The 21,568-nt window shown below is 41.0% G+C and overlaps 1 protein-coding gene across 5 annotated transcripts in view; it reads left to right on the top strand.

Moving 5' to 3' along the window:
* Window positions 1–21,568, top strand: part of BCL11A (BCL11 transcription factor A) — a 101,622-nt gene that overhangs the window by 46,466 nt on the left and 33,588 nt on the right. The gene's annotated exons all lie outside the window — the stretch shown is intronic.

Below are 21,568 nucleotides of genomic sequence, written 5' to 3'. Positions count from 1 at the left end.
GTCATAAAACGCCCACAGAAGTTACATATGATTATCAGCATCCCATTGCTGTGAAAATGAAGTCCTGTAGAAATGTGCGCCTTTACTGGCTGTTACATAACCTTACAGTTGCATTCCTTTAAAAATGTGTGTTATGGATGTTTGTCTCACAGCAACTGGCAGCCCTTCTTGTTTGTGTAAATGTCAGATTCTATGTAGTTATTGACTGCACTGCTGGGCCTACGTGTCTCACCACTGTAGAGAAGTTGGCCTGGGGTTGTGTACTGTGTAATGAAGCCTCTCTTCCAACTCCTCGTGCCGATCAGGGTTTTCCTGCATTCTAAGACTGTGTGTAGATGAACATGAGTTTCCCCCTATTTTTTATTTACGTAACTTTTTGGTAGACAGTCCTCGGACAATCAGTATTTTGGGTTGGTTCTTCATGTTGCATAGCTGTTGCTCAACTACTTTTGTTTTTGAAATAAAGGGCATCAAACATCATAACACTAGAGAATTTCAGGCTTATTGTGATTTGTGTATGTGTGTGTATGTATGTTTATGCATGTGTATGTGTGTGCATCTGTTCTGATCAGTTAGGCGCATAACCAGATGTGAATAAACATGGATGGCCACATGATGTGAAAGCTTCAGAAATCTCTGTGTATATGAAATATGCCTTTTGTAAATCTTTCTTTCTTTCTTTCTTTCTTTCTTTCTTTCTTTCTTTCTTTCTTTCTTTAATATAATAATAATCCATTGTAATTATCCCATAGTATGCTGTCCTTTGTCACAGCAGCACTGGATTTGTGTGAAAAATATGTCCGGTATAGTGCTCTTAAGTTTTAACAGCCTGTTTGTTTTCCGCACCCCTTCTCTGGTGAGATGCGGAAGACATTTTCACCATATGTTTCATAATGGGCTAAATCTTACAAGGCAGTAGCAGAATTTCTACCTGGATAGCTAGAGGCCTTCAGATAGCCCTGCAGAATAGATACTGTGTTCTGTCGCAAAACCAGGCTGTTGAAACAGCTGCAAATTAAAATTTGTTTTTGCTAGCTCTTGTGTGGCTTTAAACATAAAGAAAAGGCAAAAGCACTTCATCGGATTTTAACTGTTTTTGCTCTAATGCTCTAATGTAAGCAGCTTTCATCAACATAAACACTGCAGTCAATGTAGGTTTCTGTAAACTTTTCTACTCTTAATGAAGAAAGGGCTTTTTTCTTTTCTTTCTTTTCTTCTTTCTTCTTATACCTTATTTTGCATTCTGCTGTGCTCAATGAGCATTTAATCCCTGCCCTTCTGTCTGTTGAGATATTATGTTTTTTTAATAGTGCTTGTTTATGACTAAGGTCAAAGAGTATTTCAGAACAAAAATTAGAGTTAGTTCATAATTGAATACATATGTATGTTACTGTTTATTTTTATAGTTCGCTAATTTATTTTTAAACAGCTCAGTTGAGCCAACATGTTTATAGCTCTGTTTAGCACATGTCTTGCCAGTCGGAATGTTAAAAGGCACATGCTTTTCAATACTATAGAACCTAAGTTAAATTAGATAATACCATCAGGTAGCAATTTAATTACATTAATTGAATGTTTAGGCTGAAATGTAGTTTTGCAAAGGCTATAATGAAATACGTTTAGAAGTGTCCATGTATAAATCTTGGCATTCAGATTGTTATTTGAATCTGCTGACAGAAAAATGGAAATATATCAAGTGTTTCTGAAGGAGAAATGGGGGCATTCCTTCATAGTGCTAAACACTGTCTTGGCAATTTAGCGGATGCCTAGTGTGGCCATCAGTATGACTTGATCATTAGTACTCTAAATAACAATAACATAATACATGGAGGGAGTGAGATGTATGAAGTTGCCAGTGTATTATTCCAGGGGAATGTGGTTACTGCAGGGTAGCATATGTACCTTAGTTTTAAAGCAAAGGTTATTACACTCCAGATAGCCTAGACAACTGTGTCTATGGTCCGGGCCAAAGGTATTGAGAACAAAGTCTCATAATAATTTCATTTTTATCTTGTGTTCCCCATACTCCTTTCGGTTTGTTACCTTGTCTAATGCTTAGATTGTAAGTGGTCTGAGGCAGAGACAATCTCTTTGTTATGTTTCTGCAGAGCCTCACACAGAGGGGCCTGGCCTCTCCAGGTGATAACTGCCATACAAATAATAAATAATAAAATCAAAGGAGCAAAAAATTAAATTTCAAGAGGTTCCTATTTTTTTTAAAAAACAAACCCAACATTTTGCCCACTAATGTTCTAAAACTATATTATATTCTATATTATAGAGCTATATTAGATTCTAAAATACAAAGGTTGTGAAACTCAACAGCAGCAGTTTCACTGTCAGGATTTAGGACCTGATCCAAAGTCCACTGAAGTTGATTAGGTCCTTATTGAAAAATGCATTGTCTGCTGATGCTTCCCCTAAACAATGGTGCCTGGCTATTGCCCTCTGCTGCCCATAACAATTACAATCTGAACCAGACCTTGGTGCTAACAGCCCTTTTCACAAAGGATTCAAGTAGGTCTGGTAGGCTCCTTGGAGTTTACTGTGTACAAATATTGTTCAGGTTGTTTTTGGCGACTACCCTTTTTTTGGGTGTACTGCTTCAGCTGTTTTTGCTAACTTCTGTAACTGGTCTGTGCCTTAGCAGACAATCCTGAATGAATCATTTAATGTAGAATTACACATTACATCCGTGGCCTGGAGAGTTAAGCAGTTGCATAGCCTGATCCCATGCACTCTGGTCACAAAGAGCCAGCCTACACCCATTGCCTATGTGAAGAGGCTGTTTGTACAGGCTAGGTGCAGCCTCAGGAGAAAAACAACCACCTTTATGGAGCGTTGATGGAAAGATAAGGGGTGGAGTGAGTGTGTGAGCTGGCACTGCACAGAAGGGCAGAAAGTTTCACGTTAGCTGATGTGGATAAAATGTTTGTCCAGCTGAAACCAATCCCTCTTGGTTCTGTACCTGATGAGTGATTCCCCAAGCTGACACCTGCTTCTCCGGATTTCACCTGTGAACCTTAACAAAGCACTGTATTCCTTCTGGTTGGTATTATCAGTGTAAGGCATCTGGGGACCTGCAGGATAGGCTGGAAAAGGAAACTTTGAAGAAGTGCTATATGCTTTTGCTCTTGTGTGTGTGTAAGTGTAAGGAGAGTGGGGGCTGTGAACCAACTGCCTAGCTGTAGAATTAATCCTCAGTGTAAACATTTTCAAATAATGCATTATCAGTAGAGAAAGGGAAAAATGCTTCAGTTTGAAGTACAGCGCCCAAGAATTACAGCAATGGACTTGGATAGGAAAGGACTGGAGAAACTGCTCTTTTAATGTTGTTTGTTTTTGCTATTACACACAGCTGTACCATAGCTTCTGAATACATTGAATTCCAAGCAAAATATTAACAAAAGGGGAAGGAGGAATAATCTTCAACCAAGGCTGAACTTCTGTTGAAAGCAGGGCTGGATTATTTGTATTTTATTTTAAGACCTGGAGAACTGACTGACAGTTTAGTTTCAAAGAAAATATTAATATAAATAAAAGAAGCAGGAGGTCATAGGTTGATGGTTATCACAGCACAAAGATAGATAAGGGTAAGCAGAGGCAGGTTACCGTTTATGTAACATTCTAGTGTCCAGATTGGTGCCCTGCGTTACTTTGTAACTGAATACTGGGAAGGATGAAGTAGTAATTTAGAAAGGAAAAGGAGGGTCACAGGGAACTTTAGGAGATTATGTATCTGCACGCTGCTCCTCCATTCATCTTTCCAGAGAGCAGGATTGTTTTCTTTAGGAAGGAGCTGTTTAGAATTTAGAAATGGTGGGGCATTTTCTCCCACCAGAAAGATGTGACTGGAGTTTCACTGGGCACTTCTGCTGTACCCTGGGAATCCTGCCAGTCAAATCTAAACTGAAAAGAGCCCTTGGGCCTGTGGCACAATTGCATCTGATGTTGAATAACACCTTTAAGGCCTTTCTGAATACGCTGTTAAAACTCTAACAACAATCAAGGCCTGTACATCCTGCAGGCACATTGGAATATAGGCTCTGGACAAGGAGAACCCTTCCCAGTTCTTGTGCTCTGGTGGCACAAGCAAGGAGAAAAAGAAGTGATACATGGAGATGGACGCTGGGATGTTTCCATCCCATTTCTGAGACAAAATGCCATATATATGTTTATGTTTGAAAGTGGGTTCCAGGGGATGTTTCTTCCATTTGGGTGTCTAGAATATTCAAATGATCGTCACCTTCTCTTCTAAACCAGTGTGGCTGCTTTTTTCCTTTACCAAATCACAAGTCTTCCAGGGCAAATCCTGCTCGCTGAATCCTGTGCATCCATTGGAGGTCCTGAACTATAGTGGAACCAGCGTGATCTGTTGTCTGGTAGCTGAGCAAGATGTAGGAATCCTGCATGAGAGGATCTGTACCCTCTACATGCCCCAGAGCACAACTTCAGAGGGACTCCCTTGCCTTATGATGTGGTTATGACAGGGGTTACTATACAGATTCACCCCCATCCTGCTGTGAGGAAGGAGCAGTGAGGACTACTAGTGACGTGAAGCTGCTGTAGTTGGCCATGGAGCTTTTCCTTTGTCTTTGTTCAGGAATCAGGATTTGACCCTATGGCCCTGTATAGGCTTGGAATTAGCTCCAATTTCAGCCATCAGTATAGCTGCCTGCACCAGTGCAAACCACTCATGTAAAAAAAGGAAGGAAGTTTGAACCAGTGGAGCCTATCAAGCAGACGTAAGCTCTGCTGACGCAAGTTGTGGGCTTACCATGCCTACATGAGGGGTTTGCACTGGTGCGGCTACACCCATGGATGGAATCTGGGCTAACTCCAAGTGTGGACAAGCCTCATAAGAACAAAAAGGGATGTCACATTCCTTGTTACCATGAGCAGCAGGGATTAGTGAATATAGAAGGAATGCAATCAGAATATTTCTCAGAGCTTGGAAAGTTGTCAGCGTCTAATCCCATGTGTTGTTGGGCAATGGGTCTCACACTCTCCCTGGAAGTCTGCTGCTTGCATTTTGGAGGCCACAGCACTATTAATCAGTTTTGCCATGTGAACTGTATATACTCTATCTTGTGCCTAAGGGCTTGTCTACACTTGAAATTTAATGCGATTAAAGTAAATTTAAAGTGCAATAGCTGTTGCTGACCAACCGCATGTGTGGATGCTCTTATTCCAGAAAACAAGAGTGCCTTGTTCCTGCTTAGCTCCCTGCATTAAGCTAAATAGGAACCAGGCACACTTGTTCCAGAATACATAGTCAGGAACAACTGTGTGTGTGTAGACAAGACCTGACATCTACCTGCAGCCTTAAGAAATCACTCTGTGCTACAGAAGAAACAGTTCCTCATTTCTATTTTGATACCATAAGGTAAATTTCCAACCCTGTCCCGCTCCCAGGTTTGGAACAACAGAAAGGGTTCAGAATGTGGAATGTGTTCTTTTTGTCTTAAAAAGCTTTAGAATGTTTAAAAGCCTTATTGCGTTGAACGTAACTATACAAAAGCGAAGCAGAAAAACAGTGAGATTCATAAAGAACCAGCAGCTCATCTGTCATTACAACATCCCTATGGAAAAGTGGCAAGGATCAGTATTATCATAAACTACAGTAAAACCTGCATCTCTTATTATAGTACAGATCATAGCGCTAGTGGCAGCTTCTAGAGAAACTCTGCAGCCCCCAGCAACCAGTTTACCACCAGTTTGGTGCATGGGATGGATATTTCCAAGCAACCCCCTCCCCACTCCTTTTATGCTTGCACATAGTGGGAACTTCAAACCCACGCAGAACCAGTTTCTGCTGGCTTCACAGGTGGGTCTCCATCCTGCTCCCATTGAAGTCTACAAAAAACTCCCTCCTATTTACTTCATTAGGACCAGGATGGTTGGGCCGCCCACCACAAACTGGTTCTGACCATTGCTGCGTTGCACATTTTGAAAGGGTGGGAATTACCCCATTTCCCCAACTGGCTCCGTTCATGAAGTGGGAATGCCTAATCTGTCCCCTGAAGAAACTTCCACTCTCCTTGAGGCCCACTTCGGAGGACTGTGCTGTGTGTGTATTTAGGGAGGCATTGAAGCCAGTTTCAAATATGACTAATGATTTTTGGTGCATTTGTGGGTGGCTCAACTTGAGACATCTTAAAAGGGCCCAATTTTCAGAAAGTGGGTGCCCAGAAAATTCGGCTCCTTTAAATATATCAGCTAGAACTTCTTCAAAAATGAAAGCACCCAAAATTTCTCATTTCTTTGGAAAAGAAATTGGACTGTACAATCTCACTCCTGTAGACTAACTCCCGACCCCTTTTTTAGCCATGCAGGAAAGCTGTGCATTGTGATGGACCTGACTGAGTGGTGCGGTGCCCCATTGCACTTTACTAAAAAAAAAAAAAAAATCTTAGCAGGTGCCTACCAAGCATGTGCAGAAGGATTTTTTTTTTTTAAATACCTTACAGCATTTTGATTTTTAGGTTTCTTTCAAACCTATCGAAGTCCCTGCAACCCAGTCTGGATGATTTACATGCAAAGTGTGGAGGGTTGTTGTTCAGTCATTTCTGAGTAATTAGTGAGTAAATGTCTAAATCTGTTGAAAATGTGCCCCTCCCCCCCTCCATTCAGTTGGAAAATACTGATTTTTTTCTCATTCTTTATAAGAATTTCACCTCTGGCCTGAGACCAACCAAGGAGAGTTTCTGTTGCAAAGGAGAATTTTTCAAAAAGTTACAAGCACTGGAAATGAAGAGTTATAATGAAAGTCTTAACAAAAATTTAGGTTATCGCACCCACTGCCAAACGATCACCATAATGCAGGATACTTGTTACTCAGCTATGGGATTCCCAGTGCTTAGGAATAATTCCCAGTTTGTTGGGCTCAGGAGTATAACCTCTCTCAAATGTACAAATCAAGAAGATGGACTGGATCTAGTGATCTGTAGGAGCTTGTGAAGCATTATCCCAGTGAAGAAGGATTATTTTAATGGCTAAGGTTAACAGAATATCTAATAGCTTTTTGGTATGAGCACTGCATATTCAGTGCACATTGATTATTTAAAAATGATCAGTCACATGCTGAAAACTATTTTAGTTATTAATCTGAGAGAAGGGTGCAGGATTATGAATAAGAGTACCAGTTGGCACCTGACATGGAGCCGGATTTTACATTGAGTAGCACCTTACTCCACAGTTGGTCCCATTCACTTTACTGTGAGCAAGAGCATTGCAGTCTAGACCATGATCAACAACTGGTATTATACAGATCAGGTTTGTGCATCCTTACTGGAGGCCACAAAGCTTTGTGCAATCAAAGAAAGGAAGATTAGAGCATAGATGCAGAAATATATGAGTCGACTCAGGAATGTTCGTCAAAACTTTATTTCATCAGTGTGATCAGAGTATGCCAAGATCTATTTCCCAATTTTTTGTAGTCCCATTAAAGGACCTGCAGATACAAAGGTACATTTCCTTTATAGTAATGAGGCAACTTGACTTCTTAATCATGAGGAGTTTGATAGACTTGGAAGATCCTGGGAGGATAGGAAATTGCTTAATTTACTTTTTATGCAGTATTCTTAATTTTCAACTATTTGAACAATTGACTGCTGGGGCAATCATCATTATTTTATACATCCCCCAAGTTAAGATGATTCTTGCTGAAATGAGATATGAGCTAAATTAACTATGAACTCAGATGACAAAAAGAGATTATCATATGTGTCCATCTGATAAAAATAAAAATTAAAAACAAACCCCTGAATCTGAGTACATCAAAAAAATTTCCGAAGGGAGCAGGCAGGTGGGAAGAAGAGCCCCATTGTCTAGTGGTTATTTCATAGGACTGGGAGCTAGGAACTCCTGGTGTTCTGATTCTGGCTCTGTCAATGAATTCATTTGTTGCTACTTAGGGCCAGATTCTGGTACCCTCATGTTGAGAAGCACCTTATTTCATGAGCAACCCTTTGATTTTAATGGGACTGCTCAATGGAAGAGAGAAAGGATCTCATCCTTAATGGCTTTCTGTATCAATCACTCCCTTGGGAACCTGGTGAAAATACTATATCTTTATTTTATCTATTTCCCAGAGGTGTTTTGAAATATAGAGCCAGATTCTGTTGCCCTCCCTCACACTGGGTAGCATCTTACTCTATGAGTAGTCTCACTGAAGTTTGTGGGACTCTTTGTTGAGTAAGGGGATGCCCCACGTAAGGAATCAGAAACTGTCCCTTCATTAGTTAGGGCTAGATATGGCAATCCTTTTACACTGGGCCAGATTTTAAACCCCCTTAATCATGTTGTGGAGCACTTACTCACATGAGTAGCCCTACGCATTTCAGTGGAGGCTACTTGTGTGACCAACTGCTCAGCAGCTTGTTCAAGAGGTTTACAGTCTGCCCACTGAGTAGCAAATAGCGTCAGTGAAATCAGCGGTGCTACCAATAGAGCAGGATGCTTCCTAACATAAGTCAGGATGGTGGGATCTGGCATTTAGTATTTGCACAGCACTTTGAAGATGTCATCTTCTGGAACAAAAGTGACTTATTGCTTTTAGAAAACGGTGTACAACACAGACAGAGAAATATTTGGATTTATGTCGTAAGGAAAATGTATATGAATATTAAAAAGTCTTTCTCCGTCTTCCCAGGCCCAAATAAAATGTAAAATTCAATCTGAATGTATTTTCTTATTTAAAAAAAAATCTGGGCTATAAAACACAATACTAATTTATGAAAGCTGAGAGCTGCATGAGTGAGAATATTTAATTACAGCTGCAAAGTACAAACATTTCCTAGCAAGCATTCATTGTATTAATAATAATTAATTAATTCCTGGGCTAAGATGTACTTCATGCACATGTTCTTTTAGTAGGCTTGGAAATTTGATTCCAATTTTAATTTTATTTTGCTGACAGCTACCTAGAAATGTAAGGATGTTAGAGGACTTAGTCTATTTACATAAACACAGACTTTATGTTACACTGTATAAATCATTACGTTGGGTTTGCATAATTTCATTTAGCAGGCTTCCACAAACTGAGGCAATGACTTTAAACAAATCAGCTGATTTAGAGGGACTTAGTATCTGATTGTTACAGTGATAAGTGTCTGTACAAATATTTATACAATTCTGATAGTCTTCTGAATTGCATTATTACAACACACGAAGCTGTCAGATTTCCAGGGTTTCTGGTAGGCATGTTTCTTCATGGTGTTGGAAGCGTTTTATTGTATGTTACAATTTCAACCTGGTCCCACCATTCATTGTTGTCTTGTTATCCTGAGATCTGACATCATGTAAATTGCTCAGCAAAGGCTCGATCCAAAACCAAATGCAGTCAGTGGGAGTCTTCCGATTGGAAGCTTTTTGGATCAGGGCTTTGGATCAGGCCCCAAAACAGAATATTACTATGTCTTTTCAAAACGAGGATATGCTTAGGTGATGTTAAAACAACCTCTCTGTCCTGTCTGGGTATGTGCTTGTGGAGGGGGTCAACTCTGGACAGTTTAAGGGTGGGACATAGGATGCAAATCTTCTCCGCTCTGACCCTGTGGAAGTCAATCCAAAAAGCTAATACACACTTGCCAGCATTGTCAACTCCAATGATTTTAGCATTATTCTTGTGATTTTTTTTTTTGCTTGAAGCCCCAGCACATGGAGTCATGGGATTACATGAGAATCTCAGCTTCATTTAAAAAAAAAAAAGTTTCTAGCCTTCATGGTTGCAGAATAAAGCTTGAAAATTTGACTCAGGAGCAGCCTAAAGGCTTAAAAATCAGAATGCAAATAAGGAGACTCCAAAAGGAATTATTTTTTAAAAATCTCATGATTTTTAAGCCAATCTCACAATATTTTTGGCCCTAACTTGTGATTTTTGAACACTGCCAGGAAGCCCAGGAGGTAGGGGAGAGTCGGAAGGGAGCTAGACCTAGTGCAGAAGCAAAAGGTCCACACACAGCCCTGGCCTCACATGGATCCACCAGGTTTGGAGAGTCCCCTTTTCAATCCCCTCCTCCCTCATAGGATTGCGTGTGTTGGGGTGTGTGTGATTTTCTCCCCCTGAGGCCCGTTCTGTGGGATTTTCCACAGGAGAGGATGATCTGGCCCTCTCTCATTAGGAATATTTACAGCAGGCCTGATCCGGAAACCCTTTCTCAGGCAAAACTCCTGTTGTCCCTGATTTTCTTCCTTTACAGCATCTTAGCACCAGCATGACTCCACTGACTGCAGCTGAGTTTCTTCTGATTTACACAAATGTAAATGGGAGAAGAATAAGACGCAGTGCAAGCTTTGCCTGACTCAAGGCTTCAGGATCTTTTTTTTTATCTTAAGCGAAGCTTTGATCCAGGTGTTTATTCCTCACTTCAAATGAAGATGCTGTCTGTGGCATCAGAAATGTTACCACAGCAACTAATTGTCATGTCACAGAGGGGTATGGTCTAGACTCTGCTTGCAGTTACAACAGAGTAAAACCAGAGTAACTTCACTGCAGTCCACTGAGTTAGTCCACATTTACAGCTATGTTACTGAGAGCAGAATCTGGCTCAGTGAGGCTGATTCTCATCTCATATGTTTTATTCCAGTGTAAGCCAATTGACTGCAGTAAAGTTGCTCCTAATTTATCCTGGTATGAGACCGGCACCAGACCTTTGGCTTTGGATGTGGAATAGCAGCAGAAGCCTATAAGTTGCTAAGGATAAAGATCCTGTTTTCCAAGCCATCAAAACCAGATAAATATGCAAAGAGGAAGATAACAGAGCATCAAAATTTACCCTAAAATGAATGTTTTCCAAATTTTTCTGCGTGTTTAAGTCTTCCTCTTGAGTGTTGTGCCTGTCCATGCCATAACAACTTCAACAAGAATAAAACAGCATGTGAATATCCTGTACAGCAACTTTCAGATTCATTTATTTCTTTCCAAAATGTGTATTGAGGAGATGGCACAAGGGGCTTAGTCCTAGCTCTTTTAATGTTTTCATAGTATTTGTATTTCAGGTTACACACATCACTATATGGCTTGAAACTGATAAAAGTACTCAAGATTTCTAATCTAAATTTAGTGTTTTAGCAGGACAGTGTAAAATCAGAGAGCTAGAGATCCAGGATTTTCCTTATGAAGTCTGGAGTCACACTCATTTTTTTTATGTATTGCCCTGAGAGCAGTTCATGTGCTTTCTGAGTATCTGTTCCAACAAGCCAATGCCCTAATTTCTGATGAAGACTCTTTTTGCCCAGAGAAGGATAGATCCCATTATATACACATGTAGGACTTCTCCAGAATTTCCTTCTAGTACAATATCAATATTTAATATTTTTGAAAATGTAATTTAAATATGTATTGCAATTACCTCAGTTTTGCCCTCTGAGAGTGGTATCCTAGATTTCAGGTTCATTGGCCATAGCTCCAACAAACTTTATTCTAAATAGCACAGAACTGCCTGCTGTCTTGAGGAGATGGCCCACTGAGTGGGATTCATTTATATACAGTGAGTTCAAAAGGAGTGGGCTGTTTATGTCATGCCACCCCGTTAGGCTTGCCAACCCTCCAGGATTGTTCTGGAGTCTCCAGGAATTAAACATTAATCTTTAATTAAAGATTGTCATGTGATGAAACCTCCAGGAATTCGTCCAGTGAAAGTTGGCAACCCTACACCCAGTGCTGGGGTTCCCATCAGCTGTCACAAACTAAATAACAGTCGGCTGGCTCAGTACTGGAAAGGGAGATCCATGGAAGAAGTGGCGATGGTGAGTCAGTAAGATGGCGTTCTCCTTTGAGTCAGTTCTGCCCCAGTGCCCCAGCAATGTGCTGCTACTGGAAATGCCATCTTTCAGATAAGATATAAAATCAAGGTTCTGACAATTTATGGTAATTAGCAAGGACGGTCTTTTTGTTCTGTGTTTGTACAGCGGCTAGCATAATGGGGTCCTGGTTCCTGGTAGGGGCTCCTAAATGCTATTATATATTACATAATAATACATCATAATAATAACATGTATAGGTTGGGCAGACGAGTTAACCCTGTTATCTTGCCATTTTTCATGCAATTTCAATTGGATACATTATTTGACCCAAAACTACCTAATTCTTCCCTAAAATGTGGATTGCTGCTTAGCACCATTGAACTCCTGCTATGTTCCACTCTAGAGGTGGCTGCATTTCATCAGTGGGTAAAGTAATTCCTACATATCCATAACTCTCAGGGATGTTGTGGGGTTTAACTATCATTTGTACAGAGCTTTTAGAGACTCTGTAGAGATGCAAATTATTAGGATTGACTTTCAAGAAATTTTGGGATGCCAAAAAGAGCATAACTGACAGAAATAGCTGCACACCTTCTCTTGACTGTGCTGCAAGTGGGAACGGGAATGGGATCTGCTGTCTGACTTATGGCAACAAACAATAATTCCCAATGGTAATTTTCAAATACTACAATCCCTTGTGTTTTTGAGGGGTCTGGTGGATGTAGAACCAAAATGTACTCAGTTTACAGCCCATGTCTGGTTGTGTTGGCTGAATGTGGGGACTGTGTGCCTTCTAGCTGGAGTTTACAGGTTTGGGCCAGCATGCCATCTCTTGCAGTTATTGTCTCTTTAACCATCTGCAGTAACTGAGGAGTTGGCCTGTCGGTCTGTGAGTATGAAGTAAAGCAGGGTACCACATCTCTATAGAAAGTGCCAAATTAAAAAAGTTGTGACTATAAAACTGGAGCATCAATCACCAGCATCAGGGTCCTTTAAGAGCTCAGCTTTAGAAAAGAGTGTGAGGGGAGGCAGGGTACATGGCTACCTTAAAATGTAGGATTATGGTGGCACAAGGAGTTTACACATTGCTTACACTTGTTCCTGTACAGCCAGTTGTAATGCTACAGGTCTGATCCTGAAACCTGCACCTGCAGCTCCTGCTGAAGTGAATAGGAATGACAAGTGTTCACAGCCTCACTGGATCAGGCATAATGGGGCAGATCCTCAGCTGGTGTAAATTGTCATAGCTCGATTGATTTCGGTATCTCTCTAGCCTGTATCTTAGCCATTTGTGAAGCTCTGAATGCTCTATCTGTTGGAAAGATCTTGTAATTAGCCAGCTTGAAAACTAGAGGACAGCAAGGCTGGGGGTTACCAGAATCCAGAGAAAAATCCTTTCTTCTACACTGAGGGATGTGGATTTTACAAAATGCCTCTATCTTTAGAATAGTTCCCTGGACCTAAAACAGCACTGAACTTCAGCGGGGTTGAAATCCAGATCTCTATTTTGCAGCTTGCCCTGAACCAAAACAATAAATTACTCAGATCCTACTGAGTAATTTCTTATTTCTTATTTCTACAGAGAAATATACAAACCGCACCTGTCTTTGAACTGGTTTGGGCTTCAGGACCGGGGCAGCTCTAGCCTGCTGCCATTTTGACACTGAGGGCCTAACTATGCACTGCTTTCCGTGACCAGGGTCCCCGCATGTGGTGTGTGTGTGTGTGAGGGACACAAATGTGTTTTATAAGCATGGTTTATTACTGTGAGGGAAAGTTTGCTCCACTCTTATGCAGACCCTCCTAGGATTTTTGACACTATATGGTATATTAAATACCATTTGCAGCACTGGCAATGAAACGTTAAATCAAGTTTTGAAAATTGTCCTCTAATCACAATGGAAGCCTCTCCCAGTGAAGTCATGTTTTCTGGTCTGGTGGGTTGGGAGGAAGCCTGGGAGCCAAGAACTCCTCAGTTCGAAGGCTGGTTCCGCCACTAATTCCAGGTCTCATTTTCCCCGTCTGTAAAATGGGGACCCTAACATTTACTTCACCGCAGGTGGCTTTGGGAGGATTGATTAGTTAATTGTGTGAAGTGCTGTGTAAGTGCTAAGTATGTTCATTTCATAAGGAATTCAAGTATACCCAAGTTTATTACAAGTAGGTTCCACTAGAAACTCCTAAAAGTGAATATGTAAATACTTTGATAAATTTAGGGCCCAGTCTTGCTCACATTGAAGTCAATGGAAAGCCCACAATGAGCACATAGAAGAAAACAGCATATTCATTTTCTTTGAATAAGAGACAAGCAATTCTTGTTTGAAAGTAAGCCAGAGTTACTTTGTCTAGCAACTAGGAAACCAGATTATTGTACTGTATAGGGAAATTAGCCCTTCATTTTTGCTGTGAATAATTAGACAGCACAGACTTCAGATCCCGTTAATACGGTCGCTGAAAGCAGTCTGACTCCAATACATTTAGCTTTTGCTCTGCTGAATGCCTATTAGACCTCTACAGTCACTGGAGCAGGATCCATATACAGATGATGTGTTGCACTTTCCATAAAATCTTGGTTTTCTGTGCTTCGAAAAATTATTTTGGTGTAACTGACCTGTTTACCAAAGGGTGGAAAAAATCAATGTGATCATTCCTGTTGCTTTGGAATTTTTTAAAAACGACACTTTCTGTGGGATTGTCTGATACATTCTGTCACTATTAAACTATCTTGTCATCTCTGGCAATATGCAATGCTGGTGGCTACCCTTTTAAAACACAGGCTATTGTTAAGTGCGTTGCCTAAACATTGCAGATGTCACATTACTGAAAGTAATGAAAATTTAAATGTCTGTTTATTAACGGGTAAGATTGTCAGGCTCACATACAATATACATTAGCTGGAATATGTGACTGGTTTTCAACTGTACTTATCAAGGGTGTGTACCGGCTGTCTAAAGGAGGGTGTTTCTTCTAATCAGTAACTTAACATGCTAATATCTCTCTCTCACACACACAGACACATAAACACGGTAAAGACTCTTCTTTTTCCTATCAGTTACTTCTGTCAGGTACAGGAAAAGGAGCTATTTGAGAGAAAGCTGGAAAGGTTAAAAAAAAAACATTTTATTCAGAAAGGAAGATACTGGCCTATCTTTTATCAATTATATTTTTAGGGCTTTTTGGTTCGTGGTATTCTCTCAGTTGTCCCCTGAATTGTCCTTATTAATCTTCCATCTTGTACAGTAGTAACAACAACCGGTTAGGACAGAATTAATCAACCACCATATTACCTACCAATCAGTTTAGCCCAACAAGCTATTTCTGAATCCAGCAAAGGCTTCTGCTTTTTACATTGATAGGAACTAACCTCTTTGCTTCAGTTTTGATACTTCTGGGAAATGTGTTTATTTTTTGAATCCACAAAGGTTTCCATTTTGAAGTAACATGAACCCTGTTTTGAAACTACTCCCTCCCCTCTATATACATAGTAGGCCAAATGCTTCCCAGTAAATCTGGAGTAACTTCACTGACATCTGTAACTGAGAGCAAAATTTGGCCCTGTGAGCTCTCCAGTTCTATGCAATTAGATTAGAATTTGGGGGAATGGTGTTCACCACCAAATAAACAATGCTGACTGTCTGCAGTCAAGACCCGAAACAATGCAGATACCACACACTGAATTGTTACTAGCTCTATTTAACAGCATCTATTCCACTTATTGGACTAGATAATAAACATGATTTTAAGAGAATTTTTTTTGTGGTGGGGTACAAAGCATGCAGTGAATAGGGAGATCAGACACCATTGTTTGGCAAGAATGCAAGTTCCAGAGGAGAACGCTCCTCTGTTTGGATTTGAAATTGTCAGAACATCAATTCAGCCTCCTTTGCAGTACTTCCTCCTATAGCCGGTGTTTTGTTTTGGAACAAGTGTTGGTCAAACAAGCTTTTGTTTGTGGTCAGTCACTTGGCACACAACAAAACTTCTGGTGTGGGACAATGAGGAAGCTGTTTTAGCGGCGGACAGGGGCAGCTGTGATGCTACTAAAAAGGAATACTGATGTAAAGAGGGTGCATTGAGCTTTGGAGAAGAAATAATATGGTAGAAATTAATGAGATAAATACTGTAGTTACATTGGAAATGTATTTGAGGCTTCTTTTAATTCAGCTGCCCTCCCTTTCTAACATCCCTTCCTGGGTTCGTATCATTTTGTATTTCTTTCTTTCAAGGTAACTGTTCTTTACTTGATGCTCTAGTTCTATTTTAATTCCCTCCTTTAAGATACAGCTAGAAAGTTTGACAAAATATTTGTAACAGTATATTTAGGGTGTCTTTCATGTGCAGAAGTAAACTATTTGTGGCCATAACATAGTTTAAAAGGAATTGTATAAGTGATACTGACTTCTTTGTCAGCAAAAAACAAAGCAAAAAGTGTTCATAGATTACATTACCTAAATGACATTACATACGTATGTCCTTTCTTTCACATTTCCTGTAATCCTGTTATGGCATTGTCCCATTACCTCAAGCACTGTCATCTTTAAACGCTGTCAAATCTTAACTGGATTGCCAAGGACATAAGAAAAGAAACTAGGTGAATCTGATGGCAATTTCAAGCACACCATATATACAGTTGTCTTTCTTTCTCTCCCCCCCCCCTCCCTTCCCATATGGTGTATTTTCAGAGAAATCATTCAGGTAAAATGATGGCTGAAGTACCTTTTGCATTCTGTACTGAAACACATACAATACCAGGACACATCCCAAACAAGAAGTATAAGATTGTTTTTAAACAGCCAAAGTGATAACTGTTTTTCGGGCTTATTCTGATGGGCCTAATTCTCCACTGCTTTGTTCCTCAAGCCTGATTCACCTCTTGTGCAGTCATTTCACCTGTACGAGGTGGATGTAAGATTCCTAACAAATCAGTAAGATTACACCACTGTTTTCCTCATATGTAAATGGACTAGCTAAGGTGCAAGGCAGTGGAGAATCAGGCCCAATGTAAGCAACAGCAGAAAAAAATGCTTGTTGAAAAATTACCATTTCATACTCTCTTTTAGGAAAATTTGGGATGGTGCGGGCTCTCGTGCTTTGCACCATCGAAGTCAATGGGAGTTTTGCTGTTGAATCCAGTAGAAGCAAGGTCAGGGTTTGTTGTGGGGGACTAGGAGTTAAGAATTCTGTGTTCTAATCCCGACTCTGCCACTGAGTCACTGTGTGATCTTGGGTAAATCACTTAATGTCTCTGTGTCTCTTTTTTTACATCTTCTTACCTATCTGACATGGCTATTTTGAGTCTTAATTAAAGAACATTTGTAAAGCACTTTGAGGCACTTGGATTTAGGGTGCTATGAAGGGCGAATTCTCAGTATTAATGTTGTTATTGATTTATTATATTATTACTAAAATAATGTTGGGCACCATGAAAGAACCACAGATGTAATGCTGTCATTTTTCAATAGCTATAGATGCAGCAGTAGACAGGCAAATGGTGGAATTAAAACTAAGCCATCTATTTTAGAAATCAGAGTAGCAGCCATGTTAGTCTGTATTCGCAAAAAGAAAAGGAGTACTAGTGGCACCTTAGAGACGATCCAATTTATTTGAGCATAAGCTTTCGTGAGCTACAGGTCCGATGAAGTGAGCTGTAGCTCACGAAAGCTTATGCTCAAATAAATTGGTTAGTCTCTAAGGTGCCACTAGTACTTCTTTTATTTTAGAAATGTTCACTACTCTTAAACTTGGGGCGTGGAGAAATGGTATGTTGAAGGGGTTGCCTGTTTATCGTGGCAGTCCATATTATAAGGTTTATAGGAATAACAATGATAGTAAGCTTTCAGGTATAGGAACTGTCATTTTCTTATCTGCACATGCAGTGTCTAGCTCAATGGGGCCCTGATCCTTGACTGGGGCTTCTAAGTACTACTGCCATGCAAATTAATAATAATAATTATTAATAATTAGTAACCTGAAGAATTCACTTTAGATGAAATGCTGGCCCTGGTGAAGTTATTGACTTCACTGGGGGCCAGGGATTTCTCATTTGTCTCTGATCTGATTGTCTAGTGTATCACAAGGATATTCCCAGACAGCAGTGTTACCCCGGGAAAGTATTGTCTATGAGGGAGGACAGCTCCCCAGTTTCCATATAGGCAGCCAGAAAGTCACTGCACAGAGTATTAGCCTTATACTCTTTTTCTACATATTACATTGGTGACCTTTTACATCTTAAATGCCAAACAAGACTGTCAGCTTCAGCCCTGCACTAAGTGGGTGAAGTTCCTCCGAAGTCAGTGGACTACCCCTGTTTACCAGGGCAGTTCCCAGGATGGGGTAGGAGGTGGGGGTACAGAATACAGGTAAGACATTTGTTCCAAGCCTGGTTTTTGGATGGGGCCTTGCACTGTCATCATGCAGTCTGTGCTTTTGGATGGAAAGCAGGCTGTCTCTCAGTGTTGGCTCACAGAGGATCCAGCAATGGGCAGTGATATGGGGAGGGGAGTAAAGACTTCTCTGACCCTAGGACAGCCCTGGCTTCCCCTGCCTAGGGCCTATGGGATGGCAGGTTACAATCCATCCAGGTATCTGCAGGAAGTGTGTGTGTGTGTGTGTGTGTGTGGGGGGTTGTGAATAAACAATGTGTGTGAGGGGGCTTCCAGGTGTGAGTGGTGTGTGAGTGTCTGAGGAGGGTTGTGAATGGAAAATGTGCAGTTTGGGGAGCACTGTGAATGAGCTGTGTGTAGGGGGTGTACCAGGTGTTTGGATTGTGTGTGTATGTCCTGCGTGGGGATGCTTGTGTGTGGTTGTGTGGGAGGAGCCTGGGAGGCATCAACCTGGGTTGGATATGCTGTGAGACATGAAGGGGTAGAGAATGAATGAAATGTCAAAAGGAGGCAAAAAAGCATAAACCTACTGCTGCAGGGGACACTGATACACTTTGTCTTCTTTTGGTACAGAATATACACCGCCTGTAGTATGACAGAGACAGCCAGGCCCGCCAGCGGTTGGGGTGGGGGGGCGGGCGGGCAATTGCCTAGGGGCCCGGGTGGTTAAAAAGGGACATGTACTGCAGCAGCAGTGGCTGGGAGCCCCGGGCCCTTAATCACCTAGGTGGGCCACAGGGCTCCTAGGCACGATTGGCCAGCACGGTCAGTCCTGGAAGTGATGAATTCGTCACTTCCGCCATGAGCCCCGTATCCCCCTAGGGATGGCCCTGGACCTGTGGCCCGCAATTGCTGTCTGTGGACCTGGAGACAGCTAAAGATATATCAGATAGAGGTGACCTGGTGTTATGAGAGATACAATTACAGGGTTTTCTCTCTTAACTTTTCTTACCATGGCTGTTTGTAATTAGGGCTAATCCTCCCTTGTAAACTTCCCTTTCTGGGATTCTCCCGATCCAGGCATATAGCAGAGGTTCAGCCCTGCCCAAGCTGCAGATTCCAGAGATACCTGTGGACCTTTGCCTCTGTACTTTCACTGGACACCCCAATGCTCTGTGCTCCCTGTGCAGTGCAGCTCCTTAAGAGGTTCCCTCTAATGTTTGACAGGCTGTGTGTGCAAAAAATTTCTTCTGTGCAAATTTGTGTGTGTGATATTTCGCCGTGTGCGCGGGGTTTAGGATCTGTGTGCAATCACACACACACACAGCTTAGAGGGAACAGTGCTTGGAACCCTTGGAGGAAGCCAAGGAGAGGCTTCTGTGAACCAGTGGAAGGAGGTGGCACTCTCTCTTCATCCTCCAACTGAGTTCTGTAGATGTGGGCTCTCTTTGCTAGCATAACTGGAGGGGGGAATGAGGCCTTCATGTTCTTTGTCAGTATATTTTTAAGGTAAAAAGGTAGTGCGGGTGGCAGGGAACCAGGAGGAGAAATCTCTCCTAGGTGCACAAGAACTATTCTTTACTGAGTGCCAGCAGCACTCAAGTGGCCCAATACAAGATGTGCGGTGTGGATTCTGATCCCCTTACTCTCACTGAGTAGTGTCTTCATCTTCAAATTGTCCTGTTGGAATAAATGGAGCTGCGCGTGGAGTAAGGTGATATCAACTTGAACAGTACAGATAATCATCAAGTGATCCATCCCCTGTCACCCATTCCCAGCTTCTGGCAAACAGAGGCTAGGGACACCATGTCTGCCCATCCTTGTCAATAGCCATTGATGGACCTATCCTCCATGAAATTATCTAGTTCTTTTTTTTAACCCTGTTATAATCTTGGCCTTCACAACATCCTCTGGCAAGGAGTTCCACAGGTTGACTATGCGTTGTGCGAAAAAATACTTCCTTTTGTTTGTTTTAAACCCGCTACCTATTAATTTCATTTGGTGACCCCTAGTTCTTGTGTTTTGAGAAGGAGTAAATAACACTTCCTTATTTACTTTCTCCACACTGTCATCATTTATAGACCTCTATTATATCCCCCTTAGTTGTCTCTTTTCAAATCTGGAAAGTCCAGTCTTGTTAAACTCTCCTTATATGGAAGCCGTTCCATACCCCTAATAATTTTTGTTGCCCTTTTCTGAACCTTTTCCAATTCCAATATATCTTTTTTTTGGGATGGGACAACCACATCTGCATGCAGTATTCAAGATGTGAGTGTACCATGGATTTATGTAGAGGCAATATGATATTTTCTGTCTTATTATCTAATCCCTTTCTTAATGATTCCCAACATTCTGTTTGCTTTTTTGATTGCCGCTGTACATTGAGTGGATGTTTTCAGAGAACTATCCACAATGACTCCAAGATCTCTTTCTTGAGTGGTAACAGCTAATTTAAACCCTATCATTTTATATGTATAGTTGGGATTGTAACCAATGTGCATTACTTTGCATTTTTCAATGCTGAATTTCATTTACCATTTTGTTGCCCAGTCACCCAGTTTTATGAGATCCTTTTGTAGCTCTTTGCAGTCTGCTTGGAACTTAACTATCTTGAGTAGTTTTCAGAGTAGCAGCCGTGTTAGTCTGTATTCACAAAAAGAAAAGGAGTACTTGTGGCACCTTAGAGACTAACAAATTTATTTGAGCATAAGCTCTCGTGAGCTACAAGTGAGCTGTAGCTCACGAGAGATTATGCTCAAATAAATTTGTTAGTCTCTAAGGTGCCACAAGTACTCCTTTTCTTTTTGAGTAGTTTTGTATCATCTGCAAATTTTGCTGCCTCACTGTTTACCCCCTTTTCCAGATCCTTTACAAATATGTTGAATGGGACTGGCCCCAGTTCAAACCCCTGGGGGACACCACTGTTTACCTCTCTCCATTCTGAAAACAGACCATTTATTTCTACCCTTTGTTTCCTATCTTTTAACCAGTTACCAATCTATGAGAGGACCTTCCCTCTTATCCCATGACAGCTTAGGTTGCTTAAGAGCCTTTGGTGAGGGACCTTGTCAAAGGCTTTCTGAAAATCTAAGTATGCTATATCCACTGCATCTCCCTTGTCCACATGCTTGTTGACCCCATTAAAGAATTATAGTAGATTGTATTTTTCCTATAACAAAATGCTTATCCTGGTAAAAGATGGGGCCCTCTACAATCTATATTAGATGCTTAAAAAGTCCTTATTTTAATTTTATTCTTCCCCATCTGTAAAATCTTAACCCATGCCTAACACCAATTCTCTATTTCTTCTTTGAACGATGGTCCGTATTGTATTTCTCTGAGGGTTATGCGCATGTGCCATGTGCCCAGAGCCTGAGCTTTTAGGAATGGTATATATCTATTCTCCCACCCTGATGACAGCCAGAACTTTGTTTTTCACCACAGATGAGTTTTCCAAGCTAATGGGCCATATTCATCCCTGGTGTAACTCCATTGAT

Source organism: Eretmochelys imbricata, chromosome 3, assembly GCF_965152235.1.
Source record: "Eretmochelys imbricata isolate rEreImb1 chromosome 3, rEreImb1.hap1, whole genome shotgun sequence".
NCBI lineage: Eukaryota > Metazoa > Chordata > Testudines > Cheloniidae > Eretmochelys > Eretmochelys imbricata.
Note: the sequence above shows the minus strand (reverse complement) of the source record. Positions and strands in the feature narration are given on the sequence as shown.